A 14766-nucleotide genomic window follows, 5' to 3' on the forward strand; every position below is an offset into this window, starting at 1 on the left:
GTAGCTCAGGCCATTTAGGTAACTTCTTCCCTATAGCATTTTCAGAGAGAAAGGCAAAGCCATTTAAACTAGAGGCACAGAGGATCAGCACCTGGAGGAACAAGAGACTACATGGGGCTACAGCTGGCTCTCTGTGGTCCCTTTGTCCAGTTTGTATTAAGGAATGCATCTATGTTGTTGGAAAACCATGAAGTGATTCCCTCAACACCTGTGGTCACCTTCTCTCTCCACTTTGTGTTGTAAGGGGCCTGGGAGAGAAATTGACCTTTTACTGTATGAAAAAGTCAATCTGCTTCAAGTTTGAATAGAAGTTCAGGAATATTAGTGATCTGCAAAATGTGAAGAAGCTAACCGTGATGGTATTGGCTTATATAATGGCAGCGCCAGCCGAAAATTCTGCCTCTTGCGCTCGCTCCCTCACAGTGTGCAGGTTTGTTTGCCTTGGGAACTCTTGAGCCCTGAGAATTGAGGCATTTGAGAGGTTTGAGGAAGCATGGATGTGTAGGAATAGAGTACTTGCCTGTTGTGAAGTAGCCGTTGAGATGCTGTTGTGAAGAGAACTAGAATTTACTTAATTTAAAGTTACCTAAATTAATTATATTTTTTCCTGTGGGACAAAACTTGTTCCTGGTAAATGGCTTAATCTTTTCAAAGTTATATTGAACGTTAATTCATTGTTTTAAATATTTCCGGCTGGTTGCGTAGTCTACCTGGGTGTGACCATGAAAACTAGCATGAATCTCAGTGTTCTCTCTCTAAATATCAAAACTTGTTAATATCATTATACATTTTTGTTGACATCATCTTTTTGCTAAGGTACGTAGTTTACATATGATAAGAATTAAATCTGCCTTCAAGTGTCAGTTCTAGTTGTTTGCATGAGACCTGCTCTTCTAATTAATCTTATCACATAAACATTTTATATGCTTTCATATATAGTGCTTATCACATTGGCATTTTATATGCTTTCTCAAAGTCTTGCATATAGTTTTAGAAAATTGTAAACTTTCAAAACTTCTCTGAAGGCTGCAAAATTGTTTTTGTTATTCTCCCACGGTAATCTTGCATTATCTCAAGATTGCACTGAATCAGGGAGAGAAGATGTTGACTTTAACCTTTGGTACTAAGAAAAGACCTGATAGTCATACACCTACATACATATGTATGTACATATATCCATACAAATGAGTAATAAGTTCCCAAAGAACCCCACTATCCACAAGGCAGAGGACTTGTGCACACTTAGATGGCTGAATGTCATGGAGGTCTTTACTTCTCAAACTAGTCATCCCTCTAAGTCTTCTATTATATTTGAAGGTACTCAGGCATAAACTCTTTTTATTTTTTTTATCAAGTATTTAGATTCTTATTTATAAACAGCAAAAACTCAACTCAAATTAACTTAGGAAGATTTATTTTTACAGGATTATCTCATGTGTGGAACAGAATGGATCTTTTTCTTGCCCCTAACTTATTCTTTTTGGATTCCATAAGGATTGCCCTTTGCACTCTGGGTCTATGTGCTTAACTAAGAGTAGGTTTTTATGGTATGGGCTGTGCCACCCCTTAACCATTCTACACATGGTTAAGTGTAGAATAATTGAAGGAAGAGTCAGACAGTGAAACTGCTGGAAGACCAGGGCTGTAGCTGTGCCTCACTAGCAGACTTGAATTCATCCAATACTCTCTCCCCATCTCTTGGTTTCTTTCAGCTTGTTGGCTTCATGCTTTCTTACTGCAGACCAGGTGTAGACAAAGTGGGAAGGATGACCTGAAATGCTCCTGAGTTGTACACATCTCATAGTTTATGCCACTACATAGGACTTACTCATTCTCTCTCTGGTCCCAGAGTCAACAGTCCTGGGGAAGAGAGCTAATTGGCCCAACCTGGGACAGATATCCACCTGGACCAATCAGCTGTGGCTGGGGGTAGGACCACATTGTACTAGTCCTTGGTGGCCCCTTTCCTGTGTATTGGTAAAAGGAGAATCAATATAGGCTAGAGAAACTTGGTACACATGAGATTTTTCCTTCCTCATACATAGACATAGCACCTCTCTCTTCCCAATCATGACTACTTGGCTTCTTCCAGATACCTTCTTTTTCCCCATCACTTCTATGTTGCATGCCATTGCTTTTCATGATTTGGTAAAGAATTTGGGGCAAGACGTAGTGCAGACACGAGGAGAGTTCCTGTGTTGGTGATTTAGAGCAGGTCTCTTCTGGTCTTTTCCCTTGGGCCCTAGTGATGCTCATCTTCCTTTTCATAATTTGGGGAGAAGTCGCAGCTCCAGAGAAGGCAAATGAAAAGGTCAAATGATGAAGCTCGCAGTCTGCTTTTGGCCCAGGGGATAATGCCCTTTCCTAAAGGCTAAATGTTTTCTCAGGATGAATGGATCAGTCATGAGTCCAAAATTTCGTGATTACCTTAGGAGACATTTGATCCTTTATGTATGTATAACATATGTATAATAGCTGGAGAAAATATACTTTTGATTTTTATTTCCTATTTTGTTTTCATTATCCAAATTCCTTCGCACATACTTTTTAGGCTAAAAATGTTTTCCAAACCCATTTAACATGAAACTCTTTAAAAATTCACTAGGATTCTATGTGTGTTTAGTTAAATAGGAATCCTTCTTTTTTCCCCAAGTTAATGGTGCTAACTCACTCTTGTTCTGCTTCTGACAGCCATTCAGTCGTGATGCATTCCCAAAGGAGACGCAGGTGATTTCTAAATCTTGTATTTTCTGCTACTGCCTAGTTATCGCATTCTGATTGGCATTTAACCATTGAATTAGATTTTTCTCCCACTAAAGAGAGCTTTATGAGCTTTAACTTCAAGTGCTTGTATCACAATGTGATGTTTGCATTATGATTGACACTGAGTAAGCACTTTTTGCTGGAAAAGGCATTGTCTCCTAGGATTGAGAGAGGATTTGGACACACAGTTACCTGACACTTTCTTTCAGAGTTCAATTTAGTGTGCTTCTGTGTGGCTCTATAGGTGAACACATTAATAAAAATCTCACCTGGCACATGTTAACATGCTTACTTTATTTCTGCCGTCAGTGGTGATCATATTCTCTGAGAGCTGTTTCTCTGGGCTTGTTGACTGATATGGCCGTAAATACATCCCTGAAGGGTAAAACTGTAGCTGCTTCAGCAGGGATGATACAAAAACAAATGTCCCACTGTTTTAGTATTACATATTATAATCCCATTGCAGCACGAAATTTAAGGTGGTGATAGTTCAATTTCTACTCTTTCTTTTTTTTTGACTTGATGGCAGAATAAATAGAATTAAAAATAAATTTTAATCAGGCAAGTTTTGCTGACCATACTGTGTGCATGGTTCATTCTTTGCCCCCTAAATTATGGAATCTATTATATTTCAAAGATGGCACCACCTTTAGAAGTTCGTACCTTTAATTATTGATAATAAATAAGCAAAAATTGGTTTCTGGACCTATAATGGATTTTGAAGAAAGGAATTTATCTTTACCTTACAGAGACCAAATAATGCCTTTGATGTTTCTTCTTCTATTATCATATTCATTCATTCAGCCAACTCACATTGGTTACATATACCTGACCTGTTCTACCTCTGGAAAGTTAAAACTTAGAAGAGGGATATAGACGTATAACAAATTTACAATGAAGAGTATAAAAATCATGATCGAATGTGCAATGGGACACAAAGGAGGGAGTGGTCATTTCAGATCAGGAAAGCTTAAACTAGAAGATGACAGCTGAAGTGGGCCAGCTGAAGTGGGCCAGCTGAGCCAGATGTGTGTACCTGGGGAGGAGAGGAAAGAAGAGGGAAGAATGTGAACCAAGATACAGAGCGTAAAGCAGCATGGTCAATTGGAGGAAGTCATGTGTTTGAATAAGTTTAGGGTGAAGGGTATAAGGATGTGTGTAGCTACAAGTGAGACACAAAAAGGTAGGATAGAGACCTAACCATATATATATATATATACCTTATATATAAACATATATGGATACACCATAATGTATCTTAGTTGGACACATACACACATGTATGTGTATATGTATGTACATACATATACATATATACATGCATGTACATATATGCACATAAATATACATGTATTTATGTGTGTGTGTGTGTATCCAACTAAGGAATATGGATTTTATTTTAGATATTAGTATTTTTCAGTCTTTTTTAAATCTGTTCCTAAATTTAAGAGGAGTATGAATACTCCTGTGATTCAATGTGGAGAAGTATAAGAATCTTGTGGGGTGGAGGAAAAGGGTGCATTAATAATTTGCAAAACCCACAAGGTGATTGTGCTAAGCCTCTACATCCACCCCATTGAGAATTACAGCTAAAGGCAATGGATGCCACTGAAGAGTTTTAAGTGGGGGCTTACATTGTCTTTAATATCAGTGACCTCATGACTACTATCTCAATTTATTATTCTTTAAATAAAATACTTTAAAAATTACTTACTTGCCTCCTCCGTCTCTAGGCTTTCATGATCCCCTGTGTAATTTTCAATACCCAATAAGAAAACTCATTTGTTTTCCTGTTGGCACAAACACATTTTAAAGACTAATAGAAAAGAAGTATTTGGGGACAGGACATCAAACAGAAGACGGAACAGAAAATGGAAGCTATTATTAGTAGCTTCACATCTTTGATTTTCATGATGCAAGTCTTTTCTAGGACCCCATGGGGGTGCCCAGGCCAAGTGGGAGAGTAGTGGAGGGGAGAGTATGGCAGGCATAGTGCCTGGTACACAGTAGGCATGCCTACTGATTGTCTACTGATGTTTGTCAGTGCCCTGTCCTCCCCTTTCAATCTCCAGCCCTCCTTTGAAAATTGAAACTCATCCAATTTTCTGTTAGTGGTTAATGTTGAGAGTGACTGGGAGAAGGGGTTGAAACTGAGAAGAAAATAATGACTCAGATTAATATTAGTATGGGAGGGGAATTTAACACTCCCAACCTCTCACTTCACAGATGGGGAAACCAAGCCCTGAGAGATTGAACTTGTCCAAAAGTCACAAAGCTAATAAATGTCAGAGAAGGACCAGAGCCCAGCCCCTCAATATTAGATCCTTCCAGTCTCTCAGACCATGTCAATGTCATTTCTTGATGCTTTTCCTCTCTGCTAAACCATCAGAGTTAGCTCCATTAGAGGTTCTAATGAGTGTATCTGAGACATATCCCTCCGTAAACTATCCCCTCTTTCTTAGTGGTATCAGTATCCACCAGTTGCCTGAGCTAGTCATTTCAGCATCACTTCTGTCTCTCTCTTGTATTCAGCTGATCACTTGGTCCTGTTGGTTTCACTTTGGAAATGTGTCTCAAACCCATCTTTGCTTTCATTTCCTGCGTTCCTTCCTTAATTTGGTCTTTTTTCCTTTTTACTCTGCACTATTGAAGTAGCTTTTAAATTGGATTCTGCCTTCTGCAATCCACTCTCCTCCCTGCCTCTGGAGTTTGCCTGGTAAAACATAAATCTGAATGACACGTTCAGTAGCCTTCAATGGCTTTTCATCTGTAAAGGCCCTCTCCCATCACGATATGGCCTTAATGTCTCTCTTCAACATTTTCTTCTGTCCATTTTCTCCTCCCTTCATCTTCCAGGCTGTAATCACATGAGCCCATTCAGTATTCCCAACTTTTCCATGTGCTTTCCTGGGATGCCCTTCATACCACAAGTTTATGCGCATATCGATGCCCAATTCTATGCATGTATCACTTTCTCCGTGAGGCCTTACCTTCCTTTCTCCATTGAGATAAATGGATCCATCCTCTGTTACCTCAGAGCACTTTGTTTATACTTCTCTAATAGCCTTAAGTGGTGTAGTCCGATGTGCACTAGAATTTGTTTTCTTTTTTTTAAAATATATCTGTTTTATTCAATAGTCTGTGAACTCCTTGAGCTCAGCAATTTTGTCAAATTCGTTCTGGTATCCTTGGCACCTGTGGTAGACTAAATAATGGTCCCCTAAAATGTCCACATCCTAATCCCTGGAATCTGTGAATATTACCTTACATGGCAAAAGGGATTTTGTAGATGTGATTAAGGATCCTGAGATGGGGCGATTATCTGGTTATGCTGGTGGACCCAGTGTAATCACAGGGTCTTTATAAGAGGGAGGCAGAAGAATTAGGCGCAGAGAAGGTGATGTGATGAGAGAAGCAGGGGGAGAGAGGAGATAATCAGTAGAAGCAGAGGTTGGAATGATGTACTTTGAAAATGGAGGAAGGGGCCATGAGCCGAGGAATGCAGGTGGCCACTTAGAAGCTAGAAAAGGCAAGGAAACGGATTCTCCCTTAGAGCCTCCAGAAGGAATGCAGCTCTGCTGACACTTGATTTTAACCCAGTAAGACCCATTTCACACTCCTGACTTCCAGAACTGTGAGATAATACATTTGTGTCATTTTACCCTACTAAGTTTGTGGTAATTTGTTATAGCAGTCACAGGAAACTAACATAGCACTTAACACACACCTGACATGCAGAAGGACTCAGTATATCTGCATCTTATCTGATTAACCAGAAGATTATTCCTGATCCTCAATCAGTGACCCTCATAACTATAGTGGCTAACAATTTGTGAACCTGTTGCTATGTGCTGGTCACTGTGCTCAGCACTTTATACATGATCCTCATAATCACTCTAAGGCTAAGTGCTGTTATTATCCCCATTTAGTCAACGAGGAAACTGATGCACAGAGTGTTTTAATAATGTGCCCCAAATTACACTGCCATAGGTGATAGCACTGGGACTTGGAGTGAGCAGTGTGGCTCCTGGGTCTTGGTTACACCACTCTCTTGTCTTATCACGTCCTCATATCTAGAATCTACGCATGCTATCCTAGCCTGATACGGCGTGAAGAAAACTGGAAGAGCTAGATTTGAATATTGATGTCTTCAGTAATCAATTGGCTCTGTAAGCGTGGGCATGTCAGCTAGCCTAGATCTGTGTGCCCGTCTTTGTCAAATCTTTCCTTTTCTGCTTACCTTCTGGGGTCAATGTGAGGATTGAATGATAAACCATGTATGAAAGTGCTTTGAGAAGTATCAGGCACTACACGTATGGTATTTGTCATGATGTATTTGGTTGCTTGTGTATCGTCCACAGATTCCCCTGTCCCAGGGTTACCTGGCTGATTAGCTGTGATGTCTGACTCATTTGGTAAGTAGATGCTTAATAGTACTTGATAAATGCATTTGATAAAAAAAGCTCTTTTGCCCTTTTGGTTATCATTGTTATATTTTGGATCATTGATACCTGAGAGCTTATAGTTTAGTCTCCTGCTAGAACTTCACTTTTTTTTCTTCTTTAAATGGATCTTGCTCATTGCACTCCTGAGAGAATATTTGTATGTTGTAGCCCAGGGAATGTAGGACTTACAGAAGATTTGCAGTGATTTCAGCAGCTTTTCGGTGGGTTTTTTTTTGGAGAAGAGAACAATTAATCCCTAGAGAATGCTAGTCATTTGTGGTGGAGAATCTTAGGCTGGTGATGGGTTGCAAATCCTGGGGAGTCCTGACTCAAGAAGATTGGGAGTTTAAAAAGAGAGCCAGTGAAGTGAATTTTATTCTCTTTCTCCCTGTGCTGCCTTAGCCTGCAACTTGACTTGTTCCTTTAAGATGCTTTAATTGCTAATTGTTTGCCATTTGATTTTGAGATTAGTTGAGATCACCAGGATGATGGAAGGCTAAGACCTGACCTGACCAGACCTGAAGAGATTGGCAGGTTCTCAACTTTTTGAAGTATTAATGAGCTGCAAGATGGCTGGTTTTGGTTGAGATGACACCAAACTTTTTGTAGCATCTTGTTTTGATTTATTGTTTCTTTTGTTTACTTGTCAGATATTCCCGCCCATAACATAGGGTCTGCAGAGCACAAGTGTTTTATGCATGTTCAAAGCAAGTCAAGCTATCCTGAAGGATATAACATCCAAACATAGAATGATACTGTGATAGTCATCCTTATGGATATGTTTTTGTTCCTATCTTTAATTATTTCCTTGGGAGGGGTTCTTAGACATAGAATTATTCGACCAAGGGTGTAAACTTAAAACAAAAACAAAATTAAAATCGAACAAAACAAAAACAATTTTAATACGAATTAACAGATTGCTTTCTTTAAAGACTGTACTAGTTTACACTCCCACTGGTATGTGTGTGAGAATCCTTACATCACTGCAAACTTGTCAGTGTTCACTTATTCAATAAATATTTATGGAGTTCGCAACATCTTCCAGGTTCAGACATTTTTCAAGTTTTCAAAAGTGCCCCAGGTGATTCGAAATGTAGGCAGCTGAGAACCGCTGGTTTAGTTGATGGGAGAAAGATAAGAAAGGAGATTTTCTCTCATCACTTCTTTGTAGTTTGAATATCTCTCACTATCCCCTTAAAATAGAGTAGATCAGTCTCATTAAGTCATTCCTGTTTTGTTTTGTTTTTTACATAGGACATGCTATTCCTAAGAGCAGCTCCTTCATACCAGTCTAACACCATCTTGAAGAAGCAATTCACAGTGCTGTCAATGTAGGCTTCTTAATATAATCCTTTCCCCAGGCAGCACTTCCCAATATTCAAATGGATGGTCTGCTGGATGGCGTTACCTTTCAACTGAACAGCATCTTCCTGTTTGCAAAGTGCTTCATTAATATTATCTCATTTAACTATGGCAATAACCTTGTGAAACTGACATTTTCATTCTTTTTGCAGAAAAGGAAAAAAGGACACGATTAGTAAGTAACGTTTCTCTAAGGTCAGACCGCTAGTATCATGTGTTAGGAGCTGACTCAGCCCAGGTCTTCTGACTTCAAGGTCAGAGATTCTAATGCTGTTATAACCTGCCTTTGGGATTTCTCTAGTTCTGCTCCTGTTTTAATTCACAAATGGATTTGGTTATTAGATAGTTATTAGAGTTATTTCATTTAGTGTCTGCAGGTTCTACTGTGCCTTTCTTATGCTCCTTTTCTTCTCTGTATGCTCATTCAGAATTCTAAGCATCCAGAGTAATGTTTCTCAACTTCTTTTTTCATTATCTCTCCCTCCCTCAGGAAAAAAACTTTAATTTAATTTAAATTCTTCCTAATGAGAGACATTAAATACTAAGGAATAAGATCTTGTCAATTAGGATTAAGCATTGGAGAGTCACAGACTATTGTTATGTGTAAGTTTTTGTTTTGCCTCCTCACACAAATTTTCATCTTTTGGGGGGCTCAAAAATGCTGTTAATGGACAAACCAATTTAGATGACCTTAACCCCGGCTGTCAGGGCAGAGAGGTGGGTTGTAGGACTTATGGATGGAACTGGCATATATGTGTAGCTAGTGGGACACAGATGAAACTGATATTACTCTTTAGCTGAAGGCTGTTTAGAAACCTATCAACCAACTAATTACTTACAAAGAAGCAGTGTGAATTGCTAATTATTTAAATATGTATTCCACATGATCAAACCACCTGGAATTTCAAACTTGCCTTTGTTTTCCATGTACTGTATAGGTCATGTAGATCATGTCTTCCCACTCCACCCACTGCCTGCTTTGTTTTGAGCTTTGTATGGGCTCTTGTCTACTTGTTGTCACAGCTCTGGGCTGAACTTGTAGATTTGTTAGTTTCAGATTTGTGGTAGTTACATATGCTTCCATTTATAATTTTAGAGAAATAAATGCTGGCGTGTTCGGAGTCAGAAAAACACTGCATTAGTAGATTACGGCCGTCCCATGCTGGGTTTGACTGGCTGCCACCAACTCTGACATCTCTGACCCTTGGCACGGAAAGAATGTAAATAAGCGGGAATCAAGGGCTCCAGGTAGCTTCTGTTTGTTTTTGCAAGAAAGCCAGATCTCAGTGATGTGAGAGGATGCCAGATTTTATAAACACAGAGCCAAAGAAAAGAACAAGGATGGCGGGAAGGGGCCCAGGAATTGGGGAGGTGTACTTGCAGCGAGTAGAGGATGTTGGAAAATGAGGCTTTCATTCATTTCAATGGGTAGAGTTTTTAAGATTAACATACTAATTTCTTTATTGAAGTCAAGCAAGATTTTAAGTCCTTTATCAGGGCTCATGGAGTGCCTATTTATAGAAGTCAGAATAAAAGTAAATGAACCATGAATGCTAACATGCATCCCGCAAATTTAATAAGATTTAAAAGTTAAATAAACCAGTGGAGCCTGCAGTTTTCTCCAGAGCCCCTTTACAAGTTCCAACCTTGTTTCCTTTTTGTCCCCTTCATTTTACACAGTGTCTTGTGTGGATTCTTTTAGCCTCAACATTTGGAATACTAAAATGATTTAAAAGCTTGTCTTTAGAAGGAATTTCATTTTCAGTTAAACATTTACTTGATGATTGCTTTCTATTTAACTTGTTGAAAAATGGAATTTTTTTTTTTTCAGGTGGATGGACTTTCAATAGGGATAAAGGAGATTGTATTAGTTATTTTTTGTTGCATAACAAGCTGCTACAAGTGGGTGGCTTAAAACAACAAATATTTATTATCTCATATTTCCTGTGAGGTATGGCTTGGATAGGTTTTTGAGTCAGGGTCTCTTACAAGGCTGCAGTCAATTGTTAACCAGGGCTGGGATCTTATCTGAAGGCTCAGCTGAGGAAGGATCCACTTCCAAGCTCACATGCTTGTTGCCTAATTCAGTTTCTCAAGGGCTTTTGGACTGGGGGCCTCAGTTCCTAGCTGCTTTGGAGGCCGTCCTCATTTCCTTATTATGTGGGCCTCCCTAACTTTGCAACTTGCTTCATCAAAGCCAGCAAGACAGACAGTCTGCTATAAAGACATCCCATTGCCTTTGCTATATTCTATTGGATAGAAACAAGTCACTAGGCAAGCCTACCCTTTAGTGTGAGCATTAATACTGGATGGGGCCACCTTGGATTTCTATGCCAAAGAGATACGTGGCTCCATTCCAACAAGACTTTAGGGTCTTGGGTTCTTTGAGGGAAGGCAGCTTGTCTTTTCTCAGTTAAAATATTTACAGAGCCTTTGCCAGGTGGTGGCCAGCCCTGTCTGCTGAACCAGGTTCTGTAGTCCTGGGCTAGCACTATGCAGGGCACAACAAGACCACTCAGTAAATAAATGCACGTAGAGGACCACCTCCTTGAGGTATCTTAAGCAAGAGAAAGAAAAGCACCAGAGCTGTATGAAAACAATGGCAGAAAACACACCCTCCTCTTTTCCTTCTCAGTTTCAAAGCTGTAACAGAAGGATGAGGATGTATTCTGGTTCTGGAGATTCTGTTTTTTTCTCTCATTGATTTCCTGCAGGGTGCTCCAGGACAGGATATCCAGAAAGCCTGCTTTGAATGACAGGCCCTGTGAATACAAGTATAAGACAGACATCATCTCTTCCCTTCAGAAACTTAGAGTCTTGTGGACAAGACACAGATGGAAGTGGACAATTATCAAATGGCATCAAAGGCTTGTGAAAAAGTTATGCAGAAGGGGCTGGGAGCACAGAGGCTGTAAACCTAATCTCAAGGTGCAGGTGGGTGGGTATTAGGCGACATTCAGGGAAGCCTTCCTGGAAGGGGTGATGCTGAACTGAATTAGTTGAATTAGCCTTTGAATAAATGTGGACAGGCTTTGCAGGGAGGGGGTGGGCATCAGTTTTGGTGGTTCAGAGGCAGGGGGACGTTTGGGACCTCAGGAAACTGCAAGTTGTTCAGTGTGGTTGGAGTTTACAGGCCCACTGGGAAGTGGTAAAAGATGGGGCTGGCAAGGTAGTCAGGAGTCTTAATCATCATCAGAGTTCTTGGATGTTCTTCCAAGGACTTTGGATTTTACCTTGAAAGAATCAGGAGATAATCTAACCAGACTTGTGTTTTAGAATTAGAGAGGGTGGGAGAAGTGTTAGGAGACAAGAAGGCCGAATAGGGTGAAGTGATGGGGGTCTAAAATACAATGAAGTCAGAATGGAGAGGAGAGGGTGTATTCAAGAAATACTAAGGGTGCAGAATCATTAAGACGCGGGGATTGAACTGATTGTGGAGGGTGAAGCAGAGGGAGAAGTGACGCTTGCCTCAGATATCTGACTTAGGTGACTGGGTGGATGGTGGGGTGATTCATCGGTCTAGAAAGCGTGGGAAAAGCAATGGTTTTGAGTTCAGTTTTGTAATGATTTGCTATAAGGGGCTTGTGGGACAGCCAAGCAGAGATGAGCAGTGTTCCGGGATATACAGGTCAGGAGCTCAAAAAAGAGAACTGGCTGGGTGACTTAGATTTCAGAGTTATTCCCCCAGAGGTGGTAGTTAAAGCTGGGAGTGTGGAGATGACCGAGAGAGTATACAGACCCAGAAGAGAAAAGAGCTAAGGATGGGGTCCAGTGATACTTTCAGTGAGGGGGAGGAGGAAAACTATAAGAGTAGAGGGGAAGGAGTGGTGTGATAATCAAAGTTCCTGTGGTTCCAGGCCACAGAAACCAACACAAGTGAGCTCAAGCAAAAAATGTTTTTAGAATTTATTAGAAGGCTAATGAAGCATCTGAGACACTCGGGGTTCTGGAACTAGGGACCGCAAAGTCGCTAGGAGCACAGCAGGACTCTATCACACACAGTTTCTCATATCTCAGGAAGCCTGTTTCTTTTTTCTATCTAAACACCATCTTCCTTTGCTGCTCTGTGCAAGTGACAAATCCATAGCTCCCAAGTTTAAACCTCCCCCAAAGAGGAGATCACCAGTCCGATTGGCTGCCCCTCAACCCCAGTTTCAGTTTTCTGGAATAGTTAATCTAGTTTTTCTATCTTGGGAAGGTGCCCATGAGGCCGTGCTAACATGGCTAACAAGGGCCCACTCTTGCCAGAGTCAGCCTTCAGAGAAAAAGGGCTGTGGTAAGAATCAGATGTACTGTGATCTGTCCAAAAGACAGGAAGACAACTAGTAGGGGGTGGGGTCAGGAGGGCCAGACAAGGAGAGAGTTCCAAAAAGGAGGAAGTAGTCCACAGAGTTAGATGCCACCGACCCCACAGAGAGAGATGAGGAAGAGGAATGCCTTTGAATAGCTACATCTGTAAAAATAAGAGGGAAATATTTTGTTGTCTGGTTGGTTTTTATTTAGATGGGGAAGGCATAAATATACTTCTGTGTGGAAGAAGAGGAAGAAAGCCGTTAAATTGGGATTGAGAAGATACAAAAGAGAGCATTATTGAGGGATGAGGTTCTTGAGGAAATGGGAGGGGACGCAGGTGGAGGGATGAGCCCAGACAGGAAGGAGGCCATTGCTCTCACCTAGGTAGGAGGGCAAGAGGGGTACAATGTGGATGATTTGGATGGTGGGAGGGAAAGGGAAGGCTGCCAAGAAATTAAGTCCAGGTCCCCATACCAGGAATTATTCACACTCTACAAAACCCCAGCTTCTTCTCTGGCTCCTTAAATAGATTGAATGTCTTTGCTGACAAAAGTATTTGGTATTTCAAACACCAGGTGATTGACACGGAGAGCTACAGCCAGGACTGGGGGTCCCTGTAGGAGTCCCCAGTTGGACCGGTGTCCCTGTCCAATGCTAACACCTCTACATTCCAAAGTAAGCCCACGAGTATCTCAGAAGAGCAAACATAAAAATGGGAGTACAGCTAAAGAAAAAATGGGTCAAGGGCTGGTTGCCACTGTACAAGTTAAAAAACTTGAAGTTTATCTTTCTCCTATATCCTCCCTGTGCTTTTCCTCCTCGTGGGGCTGCCTCTTGGTTGCATGAGAACAGTACAGGGTTCGGATCCTGTCTTAGATGGGCTTGCTCCCAAGTTCCACAGCAGTCACTGTCAAGGAACATAGCTGAAGATGTCTGGCCCTGCCTGGGACTTGCCCTCCCACCTATCGCTTCATGTACCAGAGGATCTGGAAGGGTTTTCCTATGCTGCTTAAGCCAGGCGACGTGAAATTTACTAAAATAGGGGTTCAAGGGAAATTTAGGTAGAGAAAAGAAGACAAAGTAGACTTATGTTATATGTCATTAAATACTTTAAAGGAATATGTATTTTTTCCCTCTAGGAAGTGTTCTGGTTTAGTTCATCAAAAAGAGGATGGGATGATGGTGATTTAACCCAAATTACTTTCCTATCCTCTGCTTCCCTCCACCCTCCCAACACTTCAGACTGAAGAGTGAGCAATTCTTTTTCTCTTTGATGTTTAGGAAGCAAAACTATGGTTTGTGGGAGTTCCTTCACAGGAGCAGTCACTAACGTTTTTTTGAGTGCCTTCCATGTGTCAGGAATTGTGCCATCAAAACCCCTGCCTGTCACCCAGCCAGCACTGGCACGTCTCACGAGCTGATACACTTAACAGATGTTTAACTGTGGTGCCAAAGGGCACAGAGCCCAAGATTCTTCTAGCAGCAGGGATGCTTGGTAAGACTTGTTTTGTCAATTGTTCCAGACTTTGGTAAAGTCTCCAAAATACTCCCTAATTTTAGGTTTAGGATTTTAGGATTTGAAGTTTAAGATTTCTCTTCTTGATCCTGGGGAGGGATATTGGACCATCAAGGGAGCAAAAACAAGTCCCTGGACCTCTGCTTCTGCCTGCCTCCCCCCCCCCCCCCCAAAAGGCTTCAGAAATTCCAAACCCTGAGGGAGATCTCTCTTTGGATTTCAGGTGGCAGAATAAGCTCTCCAGAGGGGCTAATGTATTCTGGGGACTTGGCTTCCTGGGCTGTTTATTGGAATTGGTGCTTGTTCTGGACAGAGGGACAAAATCAGGGACTGAGCCTTGAAAGTAGAAATTTGATAGCCTTCCTCCAGGGTGAAGTTATAATGTTG

The 14766-nt window shown here is 41.0% G+C and overlaps 1 protein-coding gene across 4 annotated transcripts in view; it reads left to right on the forward strand.

The window, feature by feature from the left end:
• LYPD6 (LY6/PLAUR domain containing 6) overlaps nt 1-14766 on the forward strand; it is a 121430-nt gene that overhangs the window by 18847 nt on the left and 87817 nt on the right. For 2 of the 4 annotated variants that reach the window (XM_058548940.1, XM_058548941.1), the window contains one exon: nt 7125-7178. The exons of the other annotated variants lie outside the window; for them this stretch is intronic. The gene's annotated coding sequence lies outside the window, so the exon portion shown is untranslated. The remainder of the gene's footprint in view (nt 1-7124; nt 7179-14766) is intronic. 4 annotated transcript variants of the gene reach the window in all.

This window comes from Diceros bicornis, chromosome 10, assembly GCF_020826845.1.
Source record: "Diceros bicornis minor isolate mBicDic1 chromosome 10, mDicBic1.mat.cur, whole genome shotgun sequence".
Taxonomy (NCBI): Eukaryota; Metazoa; Chordata; class Mammalia; order Perissodactyla; family Rhinocerotidae; genus Diceros; species Diceros bicornis.